At 38.6% G+C, this 21327-nt stretch overlaps 1 protein-coding gene across 7 annotated transcripts in view; it reads left to right on the top strand.

Moving 5' to 3' along the window:
- Positions 1-462: 462 nt before the first annotated feature.
- The window catches only part of Rhbdd1 (rhomboid domain containing 1), a 129600-nt gene continuing 108735 nt past the window's right edge, over positions 463-21327 (top strand). For 3 of the 7 annotated variants that reach the window (XM_005395456.2, XM_005395453.2, XM_005395455.2), the window contains exon 1: positions 475-548. The gene's annotated coding sequence lies outside the window, so the exon portion shown is untranslated. The other 4 variants (XM_005395458.1, XM_005395459.2, XM_005395457.1 and 1 more) reach the window with 4 other exon arrangements.

Below are 21327 nucleotides of genomic sequence, written 5' to 3'. Positions count from 1 at the left end.
TGGCTTGTCTACTCTGCGGCGCTGCGCTGAGCAGCTCCCCCGCGGCCTGCGGTGTCCTCCAGGGAGGAGTCTGCGGCTCCCACCCCCGGCTCCGCAGGCTCGCGGCGGAAAGGACCGCGTCTCCGCCACTGCGCCCGAGCCCGACGGCAGCGGGTCGCGGGCTGGGACCCGCTCGCCGCTTCTGCCCATGTCCGGCGCCTCGAGTGCAAGAGGCTGCTCCTTTGCTTTCCACATTAGAGGTGGCAAATTGTTATACGTGACAGACGTTTGTGCTGTTAGCCACGTTTCTAAAGGCGATCTGGAGCGTGGGTCAAGGACACAAGCCACCCTCCTCCGCCCCCAGGCGCCCTCATTGCCTCCTCCGAGCCTCAGTAGCTGCACCGGGCGCGTACAATGCGCATGCGCCGTACTCCGGCAGTCCCCTTCACATTGCTCCCTAGCCCCGCCTTCCCGCCGTTGGCAGCCGCCAGGGAGCTCCCAGGATTGACGTCTGTACGTGGTGACGCATGTGCGTACGGAGACGTCGGGACGCAGGCGGGCCGTAGACAGTGAGTTTCCGCGTTTGTTTAACCCGGCTGTGTAATTGGTTCTGCTACGTTTCTCGCTTGCTCTCCGGGCAGCGGGCGCCGGCGACCCGGCGGGGGCTGCGGGCCGGCACCTTCCGGGGAACCTGCGCGGGCCGGGGCTGGAAGGAGGCTCGGCCCCCACGCCCTGGGCACCTCCGCGGGTCCGAGAGCCGGAGCGCGCGTCCCCTGACCGCGGGAGCCTGTCCCTGGGGGCCCCTCACCGTTACCCCATCGTTGCTGCTGGGCGCCGGCCTCCCAGGGTCGCTGTGGCCGGGCGCCCTGAGGATGGGGCGGCTCTGAGGGAGTTTGGAAGGGTACTTTCGAAAAGAGGAAGTTTACAGCGACGTTGCATCAGCGACACACCCTGCAGTCTCAAGCCCTGAGGAGACTGTAACTTCTGTGACGTAACAAGTGTGTGTCAGACCCAACCCTTTAACCTCAGAAGTGGCGTTTCACTTAACACGGGACAGGAGATCACCTAAGCGAATTTGAGCGCTTTTTTGCTCATATTTTAAAACCTTTTGAAATAGATTTTCTAAAAGCGGATCACAGGCTCGTATGTTTTCCCAAAGTGAACATAAGCTCTTTTGAACACTTAGTTATTATGCAGGTGAATTATTGCATAGTTATGTTATTGCATAGTTAGGCTTCCCTTGTTGAGGTGTGTAGGACCCTTTCAGCACGCTCAGTGGCACTCAGACTTTTTAAAAATTCTGTGAATTGCTTTTAAAAAGTCTTCGTCTGATTTCTCTTTTTTCCTTTTCCTTTTTTCTAGTTCTGACAAACTTTAGAGGTTTGTTGTTTGCTGCTGGCCAGGCATAGATTGGGAGGACAAGTTATTTTTCAAAGGATGGTAGCAATGCAGTCATTCCTCAGTTGTTCCAGGACTACTAGGCTCAGCATTACCTCTAAACCTACTGGAATGCAAATTTTGGAATCTTTCCTCAGATATACTGAATCAGAGTCTTTGAGCAAGCCTCCAGTGGTCCTCATACACCTGGATGCTAATGTTGAAGAATTACTGACCTAGCACTAAAGAATACCCACTGTGAAGTCACAGATAATGGAATTTGAATTGAGTGTGGTAATAATAGAACCTTGGACAGATCCCTTAAATGGTACTTTATGGGACTGTAAATATTCCAAGTGAAGACTCAAGAAAATTGTTTAATACCAGTAAATACAAAACACTCAATGGTGAGATGTTAAAAATAACTTTCTAGAACTGTGTGAAGTAAGCATATAGATTATACTGGAAGCATTCTTTGTTGGATTCTTAGATGAATTTAATGCCCAGATGTGACCACTGCTTGAGGATGTTTTATCTGTTTACTTCCAGATTCAGTTGTATTCCAGATGGTGGAGTGTGGGGTGAAGGGTCCGTTAAAAGTTATACCAGTGTGTACTGATACTAATGCTGTTGAGGCTGCAGTGTTTTTAAAAATAGCCTTAGTGATCATGTTAGTATAATTTTTAATTCTTTGGTCCTGTGGTTCCTTCAGTTTAGTTATACCTTCTTTACCCAGGATTTAGTAAAGTCTAGAAGTAAGTACTAGCTGTAGAGATGAAAAGCACCGTTAGTGCAGTTGACTGCAAGCAAAGTCAAAGCTGACAGTGTTTCTGTCTCTTTATTTCTGTGTTGTACGGGTCCATCGTAGCAAGGAAGGCCGCATAGACACTTTCCAAGCCTTCGTTTTCCGGTAGGCTCACAGGAGTTATATGAGATATGCCCGTTGGATGTGGTGTTTTCTTACAACCATTCCTTTTCTCTTTAAGGGGTTGTTATAGGGTACAAAGAGAAATACATATTCAAGATCTGAAGCTGCTGCCCTAAAGCCTAGCTTCATTGCAGTGTTGGAAAGGGTCAGTGCCAATCTGCAACCTGCGCAACAAATCACTTTGATTGCAGAGCACTGTTCCTAAAGCCACACATGGCTCTCATATTGTGTGTGATAGTTCTCAGATAAAGCTTTAGGTATCAAGTTCTATAAATAATTTTAACCCTCTTACTAAATCAACACTGTCCCATCATGAAACATTCATTGTTTCAAAGGCCTAAGCATTGTTCTCCATTTTAAAAAGGCAGATACATAGCAGTGGTTTTGAGCCTGGCAAAACTTTTTGACTCCTGCCTGCACTAAATATTGATTGTGTCCAGTAGACAATGTCTTCCCAGCTTTAATTTCTTCTATGAAATAGGAGTCATAGGGTGCCTTCCCCAGACCACTGAAGTAAAATAGTGTGTAGAACATGTCAACTATATGTTAGAGGCTTAGTAAATATTGCTTTTTGGGATGGGGGAAGAAAAGTATTTAACTTAGATCTTTGTCTCATTCATTTTTTTACAATATATTCTATAAGTGAGATAATGTATCTTCACCACATTGCACTTTTTTTAAAAATTTAAATGTATTGACACAGAATAAAAATGGTTATCTAAAGTGAGAGGAAAAATAGTTTACATGGCTCTCTTACTAAGTGATCAATGCTTTAATATTGTCAATCGGAGAAAGCAAATATATGCAGAAAATTGAAACAATGTGGTAGAATACATGATCTTCAGTTTTATCTTAATAGAGCAACTTATAGAAATCATTTTGGTCGTTTGTTGGAAGATCAAGGGGTACTAAATATTTGTCTTCAGTGATTCTTCTGTAGCTGACCTGTAAGCTGTAGAGTAGGAGATGCTGTCTGTTATGGGAGACGATACCTTCCCTCAAAATATACACTCAGGAAAATGCTGTTATCCTTGAAAGTTAACATTTTTTCTAAGATGAGTGCTTAATGATAGCAAATTAAATACTTTTGTGTTCCATTTTTAAAAAAGTAATAACCCTTTATCTTTATCTCTATATATGTGTATATATGTTGCAATGAATATATGAACACAGGAAAAGCAGTTAAAAGCATTTATGTGAGGTCATAATTTTGTTGACTTGGGAGTATATTGTTATATGAGAATGGGAGCCAATAACAAAAGGAAATCCATACATTTACGTGAAGTTACATCCTGGAGTATATTTATATTTTTTTTCTTTTAAAAACTGCTAGAAAGAGCCAGACTTCGTGGCGCACACCTGTGTTCTACATACTCTATGAGGCTGAGGCAGGAGTCCAGCTTAGACGGCTTAGTGACTTGGTGAGGTACTGTCTCAAAAATGAAAAATGGAAAAGGGCTAGGGGTGTCACGTGGTGTGAAGGCCCTAGGTTCTATCCCAGTACCTCACGACAGCCACAAAAAACTCAGCACTGTTTACAGAGTAGAATCTATTCTTTGAAAAGATAGATTTCCTTTAATGCTGCAGTTATGTCTTTTAAGCAGTAGTTCCCAGATTTTTTTTCCACAGTGGGCTCTGTTGGACAGAAGGAATCTTATTTGCAAAGTTTAGGATCTGAGAGACTTTGAGATTAGTGAAGTAGAAGGATCAGGCTCTTGATCCTGGGCAGCCACATTCTGAGGCAGAGACATGATCAGGGAACTCAGGATTCCAGGGATCTGGGTATGAAACCATCTGTGGGATAGAAAACCTCAGGGTGTAAGCTATACTTCAACATTAACGACAATAAGAATTCTGGTAAGTGGGATTTACTAATTTGTACTGCAGTCAGTTCCCAGGTTTTCAGCAGTGTCAGTATATGTGTGGCTTCTCATTCAGAGGCATGAGTGATTATTATTTTTTTTAATGCAGCCTTCAGTCTGACTTACATTGCACAGAAGTAGGATTCTGTACACAGTTTTGAAAAATCAGCTTTAAAAAACATCCCACTAAAGTTGTGGCAGCTGTATCATTATTAAGAGCTCTTTAATATTTTTACTGACTGTTTAGTATGACAAATGACTCAAGGAAAAAGAAGGCATCAAAAAATATACATATTACTTGTGTTTACCTTCCACTGTTTTTTGTTGTATGAAAACAGCTGGTCTACATTTATATGGTGAAGTATTTGTTTTAAGAGTTAATTTTTAGTTAATGAGCTTTCATAGGAAAAATAATTTCCAATGCTGAGTATTTGTTAGATTGTTATTAATAGTAGGAGTAGTAATATTACATTGTCTTTTTTTCCATTCATTGAGGGCTTCCTGGTGACAGCTGGAGGGTGGGGGAGGGGAAGTCACTTTCAATCAACCAGCTGCTCTGTGTAGCATCAGTGATGGTGATATTTCAAAGCCGGTGGATAATTTTGGCTGTATTCAGAAAAGAAAATGTATCAGATTTCTGGGATGGAATAGATATGGTGTGCAAGAGCCTTTTGGGATTTAGATGATAGACAACTAACAGGATGTGCATTCAGGTTTGCATGTTGGTGTTATTTACAGCCTAGTTTCTTGGACACTCCTTGCACATCATGATTACAAAGCAGGAAAATGTAGCTCCATGCGGGAAGCGCCTCATTACTGTATGGAGAGGGAGGCTGAATGAAAGACACACATACGTGGTATGCTGTGTGCTTTCCTATGTTATTTCATTTATTCTTCGCAGTGACTTGGAAGTAAGTGGATTTCCCCCCACCCACATCTATGGTAAAGATACAGACGCAGAGCAGGATTGATTATATGATTTGCCCAAGGCCACGTACTAGTAAGTGATGGCATCTAGATTTGACCCGAGATCTTCTGACTTGAGCTCCAGGAATGTTGTCATTACACCAACAGCTGTTTTGCCACAGTGCTAACTTGCTTATACATTTTTAATCCAAAGTCCCAATACTGAGGATACTAATGAATGAAATTTATATTCATATTACAGTTTTATATAAGTAATACGTAAGTGTGCGCATACATGCATATGTGTATATGTATCTATGTGTTGGTAGCTACATATAATTTTGTAGTTTTTCCTTGAGGAAAAAAGACCCTTGGGCAACACTGAAAGAAATTTTGCCACCTTTTCTCATGTTACTTGTACTAGCAATTTTGTAGTTGTGAGTGTTGCAATAATTGGTTGTAACTCTAAAGTTGAACAGAGGTAAAAATACTGTACATCCTGCCAGTGCAGACTCTTCCTTCATACCAATATATTTAAAAAGTCTTTTTTGTCTTTCAAGGCATATTAATTTTATATTAATAAGGCTCTGTTTTAGCTTCCTAAATTCTAGCCTTTAGCTATTATGTCCCTCAAGTAATACCTGGAGATGTACCCTTTTATTTTCCTGAAATGATGCCCTGTTTTGTATGATGACTTTCCAAGAGTTCGTTCATCTTCTCATTGCCTCAGACTAACGCGTGCAGTAGAATTTTCTTTTTCTTTCTTTCTCCACACCCCATATAAGCCTTTGAAGCTTATTTTTGGTGTTTTCTGAACACTCCATGCACCTTTATATACAGTTTTAATACAAGGATTCCTTAACAACCTGCCTGTTTGATGACTGTTCAAACTTACAACTGAGGCACACTGTTTGCATTTATGAACTTTTTTTTGTGCAGTTCTGTACATCTTGTTTTTAGGGCCTCAGTGTGTTTTTCTTTGTAGAGTACACCTTGTTTATACATTACTGTAATATTTGCTGATTGTACTGTACAGTATAGTACTATAGTATTATGTTGCTGTATGTTACAGTACTGTGTGCAAATTATGCAAATAAAAGCAAAGTCATCAAGTTGGAGTTTCCTTGGACCATTTTTTTGTTCTGAATATTGTAATATATATACTATATATATAATTCCTCATTTAGCGACCAATTCATTTAAAAACCTAGTTGCAGGAACAAAACTCAGTTGTTAAACAAGGGATGTCTATATATTTCTTCACATGTTCATGCTGTCTTTGCTTTTTTCTTTGTGGTAGTTTCCAAAAGGGTAGTGCTTCTCTCTTAGTAGATGTCATATGCATAAGGCTTATTGCTGCAGTTTTACACTATTGGGTTTTTTGGCTTGTGACTGGAGAAATGTGATTATCTGTGTCTATAAATGAATTATATGATAGTGAAAGATGATGGTGTACATCTCTATTCAGGGAAGCAGTCAAAACACTTTCATGTTTCTTCCTAACGGCCGTGATATTGAAGAGTTCGAAGAAGTCTCTGATTTTTTTCTTTTTTTTGGTTTGATTGAATGAATGATTGATTATCCTAAAGCTCTGGGAAGAGCCTTTCATGAAGTGACATTTTATCAAATGTGTGTTCTACCCTTATTTTCAGTGGTAAACAAAAGCGGGTAGTTTTAGAACAAACTGTTACGAAAAATCACTTCAGTAATTAGAAGTATATTTTGAAAACCTTAACTTTGTAGAAACAGAAAACCAGTTTTAGAATGTCTCTCCTTTTGAGACATATTCTTTACCCAGTATCCAAGTGATACACTAGTATGTGGCTTTGAGAAGACTTCTTTATTTATGCAGCAGTTGTTCTCATGCTCACATCATTAGCTCTGTGTGTTGTGTTCAGGAGAAATGGGAGCCAGTGATACTTGAGATAAACTGGCCTCTGCTTGTCAGCCCTTTGCAGATGCCTTGCATTTTGGGTAGGGAGTCTTTGATTACAAACAGCAGCACAGTCATCTAAGTTAATTAACTCAGTTATCCAGGTAGCTTAGTTCATAAGAAGTATATTTTTAAAATCAACAGAAAAACCAAATCACCAGACCTTGTAAAGGTCAGCACCTAGTGTGTTCTTAGGTAGACTTGGTAGATCTGGAAAGCTCTTCCAGTTAATGCTTGGAGGACTAGCTCCAAAAGTTGTTGGTCTCAGTGTCTCTGCATAAGTTCTACATTCCAGGGAGAACCATTCCAACTTTGTTCACTATCACTTTGTATCCACGCAGAAAAGGGACACCCTTGATTGACAGCTCTGCCTTCCCCCGAAGACCGTATTTAATGGGGGTAGGAGAGGAATTCATGTTGCTGAAAGAATAAGGTATTGATGCTAGGCAGGCAAGGGCCCTAAGCTGTTTCCTATCACTGAGTAATTTGTGGATGCCCTATGTGCTTTGTGGGAACATAACATAGCTTTGAAGCCTGGCATGCCTTTCCCCTCATTTGACTAGTTCCTGTGCAGAGAGTGTTTCAGTTACATAAATAATTCACAAACAGTTCTTACACAGGATTAAATGAGGGGTGGTGGCAGCAGCTATCACTTTTTCACTGACTTTAGTTAGACAAAGAAATCTGATGTGGTGCAAACATGAAAATGGAATTCCTTAAATCCTCTTGAAGGGAGTGAGCCTGGGTGCTTGCATTGCAGCTCCCTGTGTGTCTCCTGGTTTAAACATGTAGGTCTGAAGGGTCGTCAGCCAGAGAGCCTTAATGAGACCTCATTACACTGAAGCTTGTGGTCTAAGAGAGAAGGAACTGGCTTGTGATTGATACTGGAAATCATAAGTGGTGATGGTTCAGAATTGGAGTTGGCATTGATTTACCTAGCTGTGGAACAGAATTCAGAATTATATACAAAATCTAGTAGTTTCATTTCTTATTTTTATATGTAATTATATGTAATTATAATATATGTAAATATGATTAATCATTTCTTTTGAAACAATAACATTTTTGGAAAGAAGGGAAAGTGAAATTTTGTCAGCTAACGTATTGAGATTTTTTTTTTTATTCACCCAAAGTGGAGGCTCATTAAATTCTCAGATCTTCAGATGATCCTGACAGAAACTCTGGTTTGAGATTATATAATACAATTTAATTAAAAATCATTTCATGACCCTTCAACATACCTTATCTTACTGTTTAAAAAGGATACATAATTGAATGATATAATGCAGTTTAAAAAGTTTATAATCTCCTAGAAAATGTTAATTAATTACAGTACTGTTATAAAAAGTCATTTTAAAACTACTTAAACATTTTATCTTCTTTTTTTGTCTATATGCACAAACACTATCATTTCCCAATTTATGGTCTATCTATCTATCTATCATCTGTCTATCTATCTATCTCAGAGACCATACCCTTGACTATAGTGTCTTTTACTGCATATGTTAATATTACTAGTCTTGTATATAATTTTGATGAAAGCATTGGGACATTTCTTTTCTCAGAGGCTGTTTATTCTCAGTTCCCTGACAACTTTTTTATGTTCTCAAACTGTTAAAGTGTGATGTATTATCCATCATTTTGTACAGCTTTTTTTGCTATGCATGTTGCAATAGCTCGTATATTGCAGCAGTGTGCCCTGTGAAGGCTTTTTTCCTTTATGTCTTACAGCAGCCTGACAGCCTTTCATGTTGAATTCAGCAGGATTGCTTTTCATTTAACAAAGCTGAATGTTGCTTTCTAGGTGAAAAATAATTAAATGCTTTTAAAGATGTATTTGATTAATAGGAAGCTGCTCTGTGTAAATTAATTATAACTGTAATGATGTCATAGCCCTGTCTTTTGTTATTAACCAGGTAATTGACCAGAAGTTTAGAAGCTTATTGTAACTGACAGTTAGTAGTTTGACCTTGTAGGCTGTCTGGAAGTGAAACATGCACAATGAATGTAGATGCAGCTTGTTCATAGAGCTGAATGTACATCTGATCTTGGGCTCTTATTTTTACTCTTCCATGACTTCTTTGTTGAAATTGGTGGTCAGGATTATAGCCTGCAAGTGAATATTATACTTATTTGTTCTACCGAAAGCATCAGGCACAACACAAAATATCTTGTCTGTGTCCTTGGATAACTATAATCAGACATGAAACCTTGGCACATTTAGGATATACAGTCCAGTAAACAAATACCAAATTAAATGAATCTTTAAAATAAAAAGTCTATATGAATGGAGGGAAAGGTGAAACAACTTCTGATGGAAAAGTCATAAGGGGGAAAATAGCAGCATTTGATGTTGAGAATTTATTTCTCCTTACTGTAATTTGTCTGAGAAAGCTAAGGGCATGTGGTATTTTGAGCATTTGACTGATGAGAATCTCTGCCTTTGATGAGTTTGGTTAAAAAATAAGAGTGTATGAATAAGACATGGAGTAGAAATGGCATAATAATGGCTGGCAACCAGGAGCTCGTAGGTGTTGGGCTGTCTTCTCACCCGTATACTTCATGCGCTCAGCACAGTGAGCCTGTTAGAATATGACATACACATTCCTAAGAGTCACTCTACTATGCAGAGTCATCCCATGGAAACCACAGAGTTTTGTGACAAATGGTGTCTGCAGAACATTCAAAAAATTTCGTCAGTGCCACATTCAAGAAAAGATAGGAACCTAGTTAAATGATAGCACAGTTTTACACGTGTTAAATGTTTAAGAGATACGTAAGCTCTGTAGTCAGCATGGCCCTTTACTTTCAGAAAGTCCCGAGCTTGTGAAAATGGTTAGAAGGATTTAGTTATTGTCAAGCAGTGGGTGAAGCTTTAGCTGCCATGGGAGGAGAGTTATAACTGCAGATTTGGATAGGTATAGTTCATAATGTTCAAAAAAGTTGGGCTTTGAACATTACTTTGTTTTATTTGCTTGAATATAAATTTGTAAATTGACTTTATCAAGGAAACAACTGATGTAGAGTAAAACCTTTATGCAGTGGCCTTGGCTATATGCAAATATTTTCAAAATGCACACTTATATTTTGATGTGTATAATGAGAGTCAGCAGTGGCCCTTCTTGGGAAAGAGATCCTTTGTGCTGAGATTATGTCCTTCTTAATTCTTTGGTGATTAAGACATCAGAAGGCAGTGGAATGAGCTCTGACATACAAAGAACAGCTTGGGAGTCATCGCCTTGCCCTCACACACAAAAAAAAAGGTGAGCAAACAGAAAACCACCTGATTTTCTTAGATCTTTCAGACAGTTGTTCAGGTTCATGATCTTAGGTATCCAGGACCACAAAGTTGGGAGCTGAACCAGGCTGGGCAAGGCCAGCATAGCTGGCAAAAGCAGAGGTGAAAGTGCTGTTTCGATGGGGAGTGTCACTCTAGTTCTTTATTATTGTCTTTGCTTTTTTATGAAGGTCTCCAGGTTACTGAGGGGCTGCTGCTCCTGCCTCACACTACCAAGGCCTCATCTTTTCCTTTCATTTTCATGAAAGTCCCTAGGAATATATTAATTTTGAACCTTAATTTTATTAGCTGTGTAATTAAATCAAATTGATCTAAAATGGACACACAGCTTTTGTTTTTGTTCTGTTACTATTATTGAAACTAGTTCAGAGCATTTCCTGTCTGCAGCTCCTCCCTGAGTCTTATGCCTGTGTCCAAAGCCAGTACATAGTCCCTTTGGATCTTTTATCCTTGGAGCAGGTCCTCAGTAGAAAAACTTGGTGTTGTTGTGATGTTGGGTTTTTTGTTTGTTTGCTTGCTTTTTTTATTTCTTTAGACCATTTTATCCTCCTCCTCCTTAGTGGCAAGCTCAGGTTAGGAGTTGAAGTCTTCTGTTTAACCTATTTTCTTTTTGTTCCTCAGTATTTCTTCTTAGGTAAAGTCGACCTAACCTTTCCATAAACACTGTGATTCAATCACATTTACTTATTGAATATCATAGGATTTGTACGCTAGAACTAGTTGTCAAGTCTTGATAGTTTCTTTAGGCAGGTCTTTTTACTGGCTTGGACATGTATTTCAATGGCTTAGAAACAGAATTGTATCACTTGAAATCATTTTCCCATATTTAAACTTCTCTTTTCATGGCTACCACCTTAGGTTTGCCTCAGTAATGTGAAGTGTTTGTAAAAACAAATTTTATAAAAATGTCTGCAGTGTAATTCAGAATCAGGATTTGCATCTAGAGTTTCTGATGACTCCAGAAAACCCAGTGTGATAGTATTGGGAAGTGGAACATTGGGGAGGTAATTAGTTCGTGGGGGTGCATCCCTTACGAATGGCATTAGTGCCCTTGTGAAAGAAACCCAGAGATCTCTTTTACCCTTTTTTACTGTATGAGATGCAACAAAAAAAGATAAGTCTGCAGCCTGTGAAAGGACTCTTACTGGGACTTGACCGACTCTTACTGGGATGTGACCATCCTGGCACCCTGATCTCAGATGTCCAACCTCCGGGATTGTGAAAAGTTTCTGTTGTTTATGAGTAACCTTGCCTGTGGTACTTAGTTATAGCAGCCTGAGCTAAGGCAATTGCCAGAAACTATATCTAACTTAAGATTTCTTGTTCTACTTGCCTTACCTCTTTTGGTAAGTTACTTTTCATAAAAGCAAGACTTTTGCTTTTAGATGGTGTTATGGCTTGTATCTAGATCCCTGCCCCCCAAGCCTCATGTGGTCATAGGTTGGGCTTTTTGGAGGTGGCTGGATCCAGGGTGTGTGCTGCTGGGATCAAGAATGTGATACTGGGATTGATTCATGTTGCGATGCTAGGATTAAGGCTGCCCCACCCTGGGTGTGAGTGTCCCTACCCTAAGGGTGGGTAGTCTGTATAGGATATAAGGGACAGAAAGAGTGTTGCTGCTTGTCACTTGCTGCTTGCTGCCTGTGCTCCCTTTTGCCTTCTGCCTCCTCTGGGATGCCCCTTTGCCATGCCATCCTGCCTCGGGGCCAACCATCTATGAACTGAAACCTCTATAAACTGTGAGCCAAGTAAACTTCTCCTCCTCTAACTTTGAGTGTTGGGTATTTTGTTTCAGCAATGAATAAAGTAACTAAGACAGAGGGTACGCATTGAAATCTTCACACTTTTAATCACTCTTTCCCATTAAGTTCTGATTAAATTTTACACTATTATGAATAAAAGCTGAGCAAAAATGAAACATTGTTTTAGTTCCTTTTAGTGCTTAAAAATTCTCTTCAGTTTTATCCTCCAAGAAACATTAATGGGAAAGAAAAGTAGTTGACATCTTTTGACTATTTGACTGACGTTAAAAAGAATATTGGCTATGAAGCAGGACATTGAGCTATTTCTTGGCTTGCCTCTAGATCACAGCCTAAAACTTAAAGATTTTTAACTTACAGGTATTTGAGACATTTGTTCATGATGTGGAAATACACAAGGTAGAATTTGGCTTTCTTAAGGGATGAGCGAACTGTTGCCTGGGCTTCTTGTAAGTATAGACAGCAGTAGTCTGAGTTGCAGTTGTAAGAGGCAGAACATTGAAGGGTTTGACAGCAGTATGGGCTGTGGGAAGAGCTGGATTTGAGTCCAGTTGATGGGCCTTGTCATTTTGATGTCTTTCCTGTATTACAAAGAATTTATGTCTTCCTGTCTTTTTCTCTTTTTCACCAGAACTGCTGGGATCTTCACTAAATTGGCCTCTTACGTTTGAAGCAGTGAACTGAAATCTAAGCTTCAAATAAGAGCTGGTATGTGTGTAAAATCCACTTTAGTGACATCTGGTGGTGGGAGAGCCCACGTGACTGCCCATCTGTGAGATGGCCTTGCTGATTAAGCACCTTGGACAGAGAAAGCTGAGCGCTGACTTTTCAACATCCCTGCAGAACGTCCATGGAGTTACTTCTCATATTTGCAGCTTTGTACATCATATTTCAGAGTGGGTAGCAGGTCAATTAGGTGATTTTCTTGGCAAGTGCTGGGTAGCCCCTCTAGGACAGTGGTGGCGAATCTGGCACACACACAGCTGCAGTCTGTCATTGAAAGCTCTAAAAGGTTTACCATCATTGCTATAGGAGATAAAGTGAAACTAATGCTGTCTTCACAGGATTGTGAGAATTAAGGGAAATGAAGCAAATTGAACATAACTACTTCTAAACCATAATTGCATAAATATTATTGGAAGATACATAAGTGTTATAAGACCTTGATTCCTGGGCTGAAGAGCTTGAGGCTAATCAGATGATGATAATTAAGATTTAATGTCAACCGATACTTACCTAGTTCTTATTATGTTTCAGGCATCATTCCAAGTATTTTTACATATATTAACCAACAGTTCTATGAGGCAAATCCTACTCTTAATGTCTCTTTTATAAATGAAGAAACTTAGGCATAGATTAAGAACTTTCCCAAGATCTTAGAACTTCTAAGTGATTAAGCCAGGATTTGAACCCAGGCCCTTTGGCACCACAGTTCATTATGTTAACTGTGACACTAAATTGAGTCTTTTGGTGGTAAAGTGTCAAAAGCCACTTGATGGATTAAAGGAGAAGGGTGACATAATGAAGTTGGATTTTAACCAGATCAAGTCAGGCACTGTGTAAGCACATTGGGAAAGAATGTGAGGTGTCAGAGACCAAACCTTTATTAGTCTGAGTCTGTCACAGCGTAATATATGATTGTTAATGGTTGCTTGCTTGTCTGGACCATTCTTACGTCTGTCTAGTAGAGTTACATCTTTTCCAAGTTCATGTAATCTGCCTGTGTATGCCTTCTATATGGATGACGTTGATACTTAAGGCAGGCTATTATGAAGGGCAGTTGAACCTGACCTGCTAAGGGATGGTTAATTTTGTATCTCTCTGGATTTCTTTGAGGAGATGGTGCATGAGGTAAAAAGGAAAAGAGGAGAGTGCTTGTATTTTAAAATCACTAAAATCTCTGGATCTTCTCACTTCCCACTAGAAAGATGTAAGTGTGTCAAGCAAGATAAGACAGTTTGTTTTTTTCTTTTACTTTTCTTCCCCCAACCCCAGCACTGGGATTGAAACTGGGACTTTGTACTGAGGTACAAAGGTACAAAATTTTGTACCTTTTGTACTGAGGTACAAAAATAGGCTCCCAGCCCTATTTTTAGTTTTTGAGACAGGATCTTGCTCATTTACCCAAGCTGGTGTCAAACTTTTAATTCTCTTGCCTCAGCCTCCCAGCATGCTTGGATAACTGGTGTGTGCTAAACATGCCCAGTGAAGAGAGTTTCTTAAGGATTCCGCTTATGATGAAATATATGAGTTTGCAGAACCACTGTGTGAAAAGTCTCAGCAGCCTTCAGAAGGAGAAAATGCTCTTAATTCCCCTTTTCTTCTGGAGCATAGTTGAAGTTGTAGATAATTCCATGAATAGATACTGGAATGTAATTACTGAGTGTCACAATATTCATAAAGAGTAGATTCCCATTATCTTAATATAATTTGATTCCAGTTTTCATTTTTTATTCATGAAGTCAGTTTTCATTCGATTATCTTCATTTCTTTGTATCTGCTTTCAATGTGAAATAAAAAAGAGAGCTCTACTCTGATTCCTTTTGATTTTATCATTAGTGTAGCTAAGGAAGCCACTTAACAGATTTAGAGAACCAGACAAAATTGTCATTTATGTGCAACTTGTCATCAAATGATTATTCTGTCTGATGAAGATTCCATACTATACCCCCAGGACTCCCTATTTACTAACTAATCAACTTAGGTAGATGATGCATTCTGGTAAATTGAACATGATGTAATGATGTGAAGCCACACCATCTGCTATTATAGTTAATATTTAAATATTAAGTTTTAAGAGTATAATTTACATGTTCATAAAACTGTTTTGTGTGTAGCACAGCTTTTTGAAATGCATTTATATATTTGAAAAGAGAAAACATTGATTTGCAAGTATTGTTAATAAATTCTTGTTTTTCACTAAATGCAGTTGCATTATGTACTATGCCATTTTTTTAAATTTTCAAAAATATCTGGAAACATCTGCATTTTGTAATTGAGATCTTTAGGGACCTAAACAAGTTAGTACCTTTTAAGAAAAATAAAATTATACCAAGAAGTTTTATTGGAAGAACAAAGAATTTTATTATTGTGCTAGGCAAAAATTTTCTCATTAATTGGATGTACATTAGCAAATAGAGAAAATAGTTTTTTAACTTTGGACTTGAAATGCCATGAATAATAAGATTTCTGAGTTACAGGAGTGAGAAGAAATGTGACAGCTCAGTTATTCCTAGAGAGCAGACCATACTAAAATGAAATAAAAGGGAAAATTGTACACAACGCTTTGTGTATATTTTGACGGGGTTAATGTGCTGTTTCTTATGAACTCATTCATTGTTCTTGCAACTCAAAAAGCAAAGGAAGTTTTTATGCTTAGTGTAAATATTTGCTCTGCCATAGCATTTTTGCATTGCTTGCAGAATGAAGCATACTTAACCTCTGTTTCTTTCAAAATGACTACAATATTTATCGTTGAATGTGTTGGCCTAAGCTGAACCGTTACTGAAATGCACCCACATTTCCTTTCAGCAGGTCACATCACAGGAGGATGGGGATGCTGCAGCTTTGCAGTTTAGCCAGATGGTTTCTGGGTGGTTTTATGTCTCGGAAGGCTTCTCTCAATTGGAACTTGTTAAATTTCTTGGGAGAGATCAAGAGAGGGAGATGGCTGATACATTCTGATCTGTGCGCCTGCGAACATGTGTGTTTATATTGTATTTTAAGCTTTTGCTCATTATCTTTAGCCATTAAGGAAATGCAGATCAACACCACTTTATAATCACTAGGATGACTACAGTAAAAAAAAAAAAAAGAAAGAAAGAAAAGATACTTAAATCAAGTATTATTGAAGATGGGTGAAATCAGAACCCTCATACACCACTGGAGGGAATGTAAAATGATACAGAAATTAGAAACACAATTTGTCACTTCCTCAAAAGCTTAAACATAGAGTTACCATATGACCCAGTAACTCTACTCCTAAATATATATCCAAAAGGTCTGAAAACACACATTCACACAAAGACTTGAACATGAATGCTCATAGGAGCATTACTCCTATATTTACTACTTCTATATTTTATATATGCCTATATTTATTTATATATTTTGGCATTATAGCCAGAAGGTAGAAACCACTTTCCATCAACTGATAAATAGGTAAACAAAATGTGATATACCTATACTGTGAAGTATTATTTGACAACAAAAAGAAGGGAAATATTGATAATTGCTCACTGCATGGGTGTACTTTGAAAACATCATGCTAAGGAAAAGAAGCTATACAAAAAAGGCTACATGTTGTATGACTTCATTTTTTTTTGTCTCTTTTCCTTAGTGCATGTTTGCCGTACATAGTGATTACATTCCTCTTGGGGAGTTGGTACATGTACATGACACATCTCAGTTCCTTTTTCATTCCTTTTCCCTTCCGCTTCCTTTTCCCCTCCTGTCCCTTCCTTTCCCTCTCTCTCTTGATCCCCTTCCTACTTGGAAAAGATTTACCTCCCTGTCTGTTATTTTGCTTCTTATTTATATTTTGAGTTATAAAAACCATGCACTATTTAAGCTTTTGTATCTCATTTCACTTAACATTATGGCCTCAAGGTGCATCTGTTTTGTTACAGATGACACAAGGTTATTCTTCATTATGGCAGAGTAGTACTTCATTGTGTATAAATACCATATTTTCTTTATCTGTTCATTTATTTACATACAAGCCATCTCCAAGAGTTAGCGATTATGAATTGTTCTGCTATGGGTATGCATATGCCTGGATCAGTGTAATGTGACGCCCTTCACTCTTTTGGGAAGACACCTATAAAGGGAATATCTGGGTCAAGTGGAATTCCTACTTTCAGTTTTTTGAGGACTCTCCATACTGATTCCCATAGTAGTTACAGTACATTTTGTTTATATGAAATGTCCAGAATAGACAAATTCATAGAGATTAGTGGAAATCAGAATGGTAGTTGCCAGAGTCCAGAGTGGGAGGGCGATTGCTGATGCATAAAAGGTATCTTTCTGAGGTCATGAGAATTGTAGAATTAATACTGGCAGGGGTTGTACAACTTCGTAAGTACACTGAATGGTATATTTTAAGACAGTGAATATTATAGTATGTGAATTGTATCTCCACTTTTAAAACTCAAAGCTGAAAACTCAAATATTGTTATTAAATACTAACCTTGGGTGATAGTGGGATTTTGAAAAATACTTGATAAATGACTTGAACAGCTTATACTTTCCCCCATAATTTTTTTGGGTACTTAAAGTACTTTGTGTACTTAAAATATATGAAGCTGTTTTTGCAATTTCCCAAAGGTATGTAAATAATGGTAATGATATATAGTATTAATCTTTCTCAGACATGCAGCAATAAACCCCGTGTTTTAAAGAACTCACACAATTTAAGACGGTTTCAGTGATTAATTTCAGAATTTGTTGCAGTTGTAATAATATAAATGTCTTAGTCTTCACAGCAGCAGTTGATTACTCCCATTATGAGTCTAGTCTCTTTCTTGTGAAATTAATTTGGTATCCAACACCAAATTGGGAATAGAATTTATAGCCTGTATATATTCTTGCAATTTAATGCTCTCTATTCTTATTGAACATTTAAATCTGAAAATTGAGATATGTACTGCCTTGGTAAATGATTACAATGAAGTATTTTCTGCTTTGTAAGTAGAATTGAAAATCGCTGTAATGAGTTTTTTCCCCCTTTTGCCTCCTTTCTCTTTCCCTTGAGACACATTGGTTTCCCAAGTTATGAATTCAGTTTCCTTTGTTTATTTTAGCTGCTTAGTTTTCCTTATTACATACCTGTTTAATTTTTAATTCTCATTAAAAGTAAATAGGGTTAATTTTCCTATCAATATTTCAAGAAATCTTCCATTTTTCTCTGCCACAACCTTGATATAGTGTTGTCTGGTGTGTATTACTACATAATTAAAGTGTTGTTTTGTTCGTCAGATAGCTCGAGCAAAGCAGCTTATCAATATATTTAAATAAACCAGCAGTTTATTTCTGTAAAGTTGAGATGAATGTTAGAAATGCTGTTCTAGAACTAAAAACGCTAAGTAGAATAATGTGTAATGCTATGGGAAAGGTTATTACAGCTACGGGAAAAATACTTTAAAGATGAACATAGAGGTATTGAGACCTTCCTGGTTTTTATTATATAATGCATATACATAAAGTACTAATCTTGAGTCACTTGGAAAATACATTTTAAGCACTGTCCGTATGCCAGGCACTGTATTTGTGGTGATCATGTGTTAGGTCTGGGTAGTTGTGGTGATTAAATTGGATAAGGGGATTTGTGGCTGTTTATACCATAGTTGTGGGGCTCCTGAGAGTAGGAGCTCTCGTGTGGCTGGAGTATAGTGACTGAGACACAGAACATCATGATATGAGACCGGAGAGGTAGGCAGGGCATGAGTGTTAGCAAGTGTCGAGTTATGATAGAACTTGGACTTGTTCCTCACAGTAATGATAAGCCACTGAATGCTTATCACAGAGACATTCAAGTTCAGTTTCATGCAAGATTACTGTGAGCATTGGCAGAAGGTGGTCGGTTAGTATCACAGAAAAGGCAGAGAATCTAGCCGGAAAGTTTGTTCTAATTAGCCAAGTTATGCTGATGGCTTTGACTAGAACACTAGAAAAAAGAAAGAAAGAAAGAAATAGATAAAAACCAGAAGAGCTAGATCAGTTGAATGGTTTCTTTCTCAGATGTGTCCCACTGAAGAATTTGTCTCTAGATATTTGTGCTAACACAAACTAAAACCAAAAGTGAAACATCATATCAGTTAAAAAGAAGTGATCTGATACAGGCAGTGCAAGGAAACTTACTACTTACCAAGAAATTGTTCTTATACATGCAGTAAAAGGAAGATGAAAGCGCTGTTTTCAAGTAGTTATTGTATCACATAACTTAGGCCAAAAACAAGCCCATGATACCATGATGAACTCTTTTCATGGTCTTATACTTACCTTTAGGTTTGTTCTTATAAGACTGATGTTTTGGTTTTGTATGTAGAGAGGTGAGAGGAAACAGAAGCTGAGATGTTTTTTTCTTGGTTCCGGGAATTGAACTCATAACCTCGCACTTGACAGGCAGGCGCCCTGCCACTGAGCTATATCCCTGGCCCAGAAGTTGAGATCATTATAGTTAACCCACCACGTAGGAACAACTGAGGAGAGGCTGAATGTTATTATATGCAGCCCATGAATTGGTTGCCTGGTAGATTGGCTGAGCCGCATGTTGCAAAATGGGCTACAGAGTTTAGGCAAAACGGTTGCCAGCAATTTCCAAATAATCAACAGCTGGTTGATGGTCTGTAATACCACAAATCTATATTTCTCCCTTTAGAGCATGGTTGAGATGATACTTGAGTTTTGTGGCTAAGATAGGACCTGTCACCTTGCAAGTAATGACCCACAGGGTCAAAATGTTCAGTTGTCTGAGTTAACTAAACTTTATTGATAGGATTTGGGGGTAGCATCTTTGGTGTGAAGAGCTGCATAGTTGGAAATCCACGTCTTCAGATGGGGAACAAGACAGGAGGAGCAGGTTTGGAAGGTGTGGTCCAGTGTTCACTTTGGGGCACACTGAGTCTGTGAATGTGTGTTTAGAAGGCAGGGACATATAGGGACTGGCGTGTTCTTTGTGGAGCTCTGGTACCTGGTTTATCATTTGAGTGCCAGTTAGAGGTCATAAATCACTTCCAAACCCAAATAGATTGTGCAGCTTTCCAGTTATAGATAAGTTGCTATAATTAATCTTTCCTTTGTGGTCTTTCACACAGCACCACACTCTAAACACTGCAGTGTATTGGATGGTGCACGACATTAACATACTCATTTTATAGTCAGTGTTCACTTTTTGTGATGTTTTCCACAGTGTTGCTAAGACTGTGCTTGCTTTGCCCTCAAGGTCGAGTTTTACATTGGATCTTCACATTGTCCACTTGGAGTCTCTGAAGTTACCCTGTGTCAAGCTGCACCCCTCACTTTGGATGGATAATTCTATAATTTATCAGGAAGGAAACTGTTCTATATTCTTGTTATGCAACAGGGCTGACTTTCCTTTGCTACTTAAAACTCTAAACTTAGGTTCTACCACATAGGTACTGTCATGGTTATGTTTGTGAAAGCAGAACCCAAAAGATACTGTGCTCTTCTCACTGTGGCTACGGATACCTTTGCCTGTGCATTAAGTATGTATTCACTGAGGATTCAGACCACGATGTATTGATTTTTTTTTTTTTATTTCTTGCAACCAGTATTTTTTGTCACTTATAAGGGGCTAGGATTATGTGTTTTGTTCTTCACTGAACCTCCAGTGCCTAGCAGTTTGCACTTGATAAATATTTATTAGACAGACAGTAAAAGAAGGAATAACGGGACTGTCATCCTGTAGGAAACGATAACTCACTTTTCAGAAACCAAGACATCAATATAGGCAGACTGTATATTTTCCAATGAGATTATGTCCCAGAAGCCTGAGGAGAAATCAAGACTGAAAAATATTAATTTGGGAATCTCATAATAAAAAGAATTACATAAACTATGAGAGTATAAGTTCTCAAGCATATACAGGTGAGAGTAAGGAGAGAGGAAAAGTGAGCAGAGGAACGGAATTGGAAGAGGGTGAAGCCACAGGAGAGGGCAGGGGCCCTGTGGACTGGGAGCACTCAGCCTGTGGCAAGGTCAGAGCTGGAAGGCGAGCAAGGATGTGAGACCTTCGGATTTTGTCACAAGTGGTGAAAACGTAATCCAAGCCTGTGTGCATGGTGTGAAGTGAAGGTGGGAAGGTTCTGTCCTGTTATTTACACTCCTCATCACGGAGGATTCCAGTTGAGGGGGGACTTTTTTAAAGCAAAGAGGTAATTAGTTTCCATTTTCTGTTGCAAATAGCCCATCATCCAGGGGACCCTGTTTGCACTGATACTGAAAGGTTTATTTTATAATTTCTTGAAAGCTAATCAATGATTGAGACCATATTTTCCCATTACTCCTATTATAAGTTAATGATGTTATTTACATACACACATGCTCATGTATTTTGTGCATAAACATATTAAAATTATTTGGAGGAATTGCAAAGTAGTCATAGCAGTTGGAAAATTGAAAGTTAGCCTGAGTTTTAGTATGAAAAATAGTCAGTTCTTCAGTGTTATTTGGGAGCTTTTCAGTTGAAATTTTATTAACGGGGGCTGGGGATTTAGCTCAGCGGCAAAGCGCCTGCCTGGCAAGCGCAAGGTCGTGAGTTCGGT

The sequence above is a fragment of the Chinchilla lanigera genome, unplaced genomic scaffold (genome assembly GCF_000276665.1).
Source record: "Chinchilla lanigera isolate Chin_1 unplaced genomic scaffold, ChiLan1.0 scaffold00052, whole genome shotgun sequence".
Lineage (NCBI taxonomy): Eukaryota > Metazoa > Chordata > Mammalia > Rodentia > Chinchillidae > Chinchilla > Chinchilla lanigera.
This window is presented reverse-complemented; position numbering and strand designations above follow the sequence as displayed.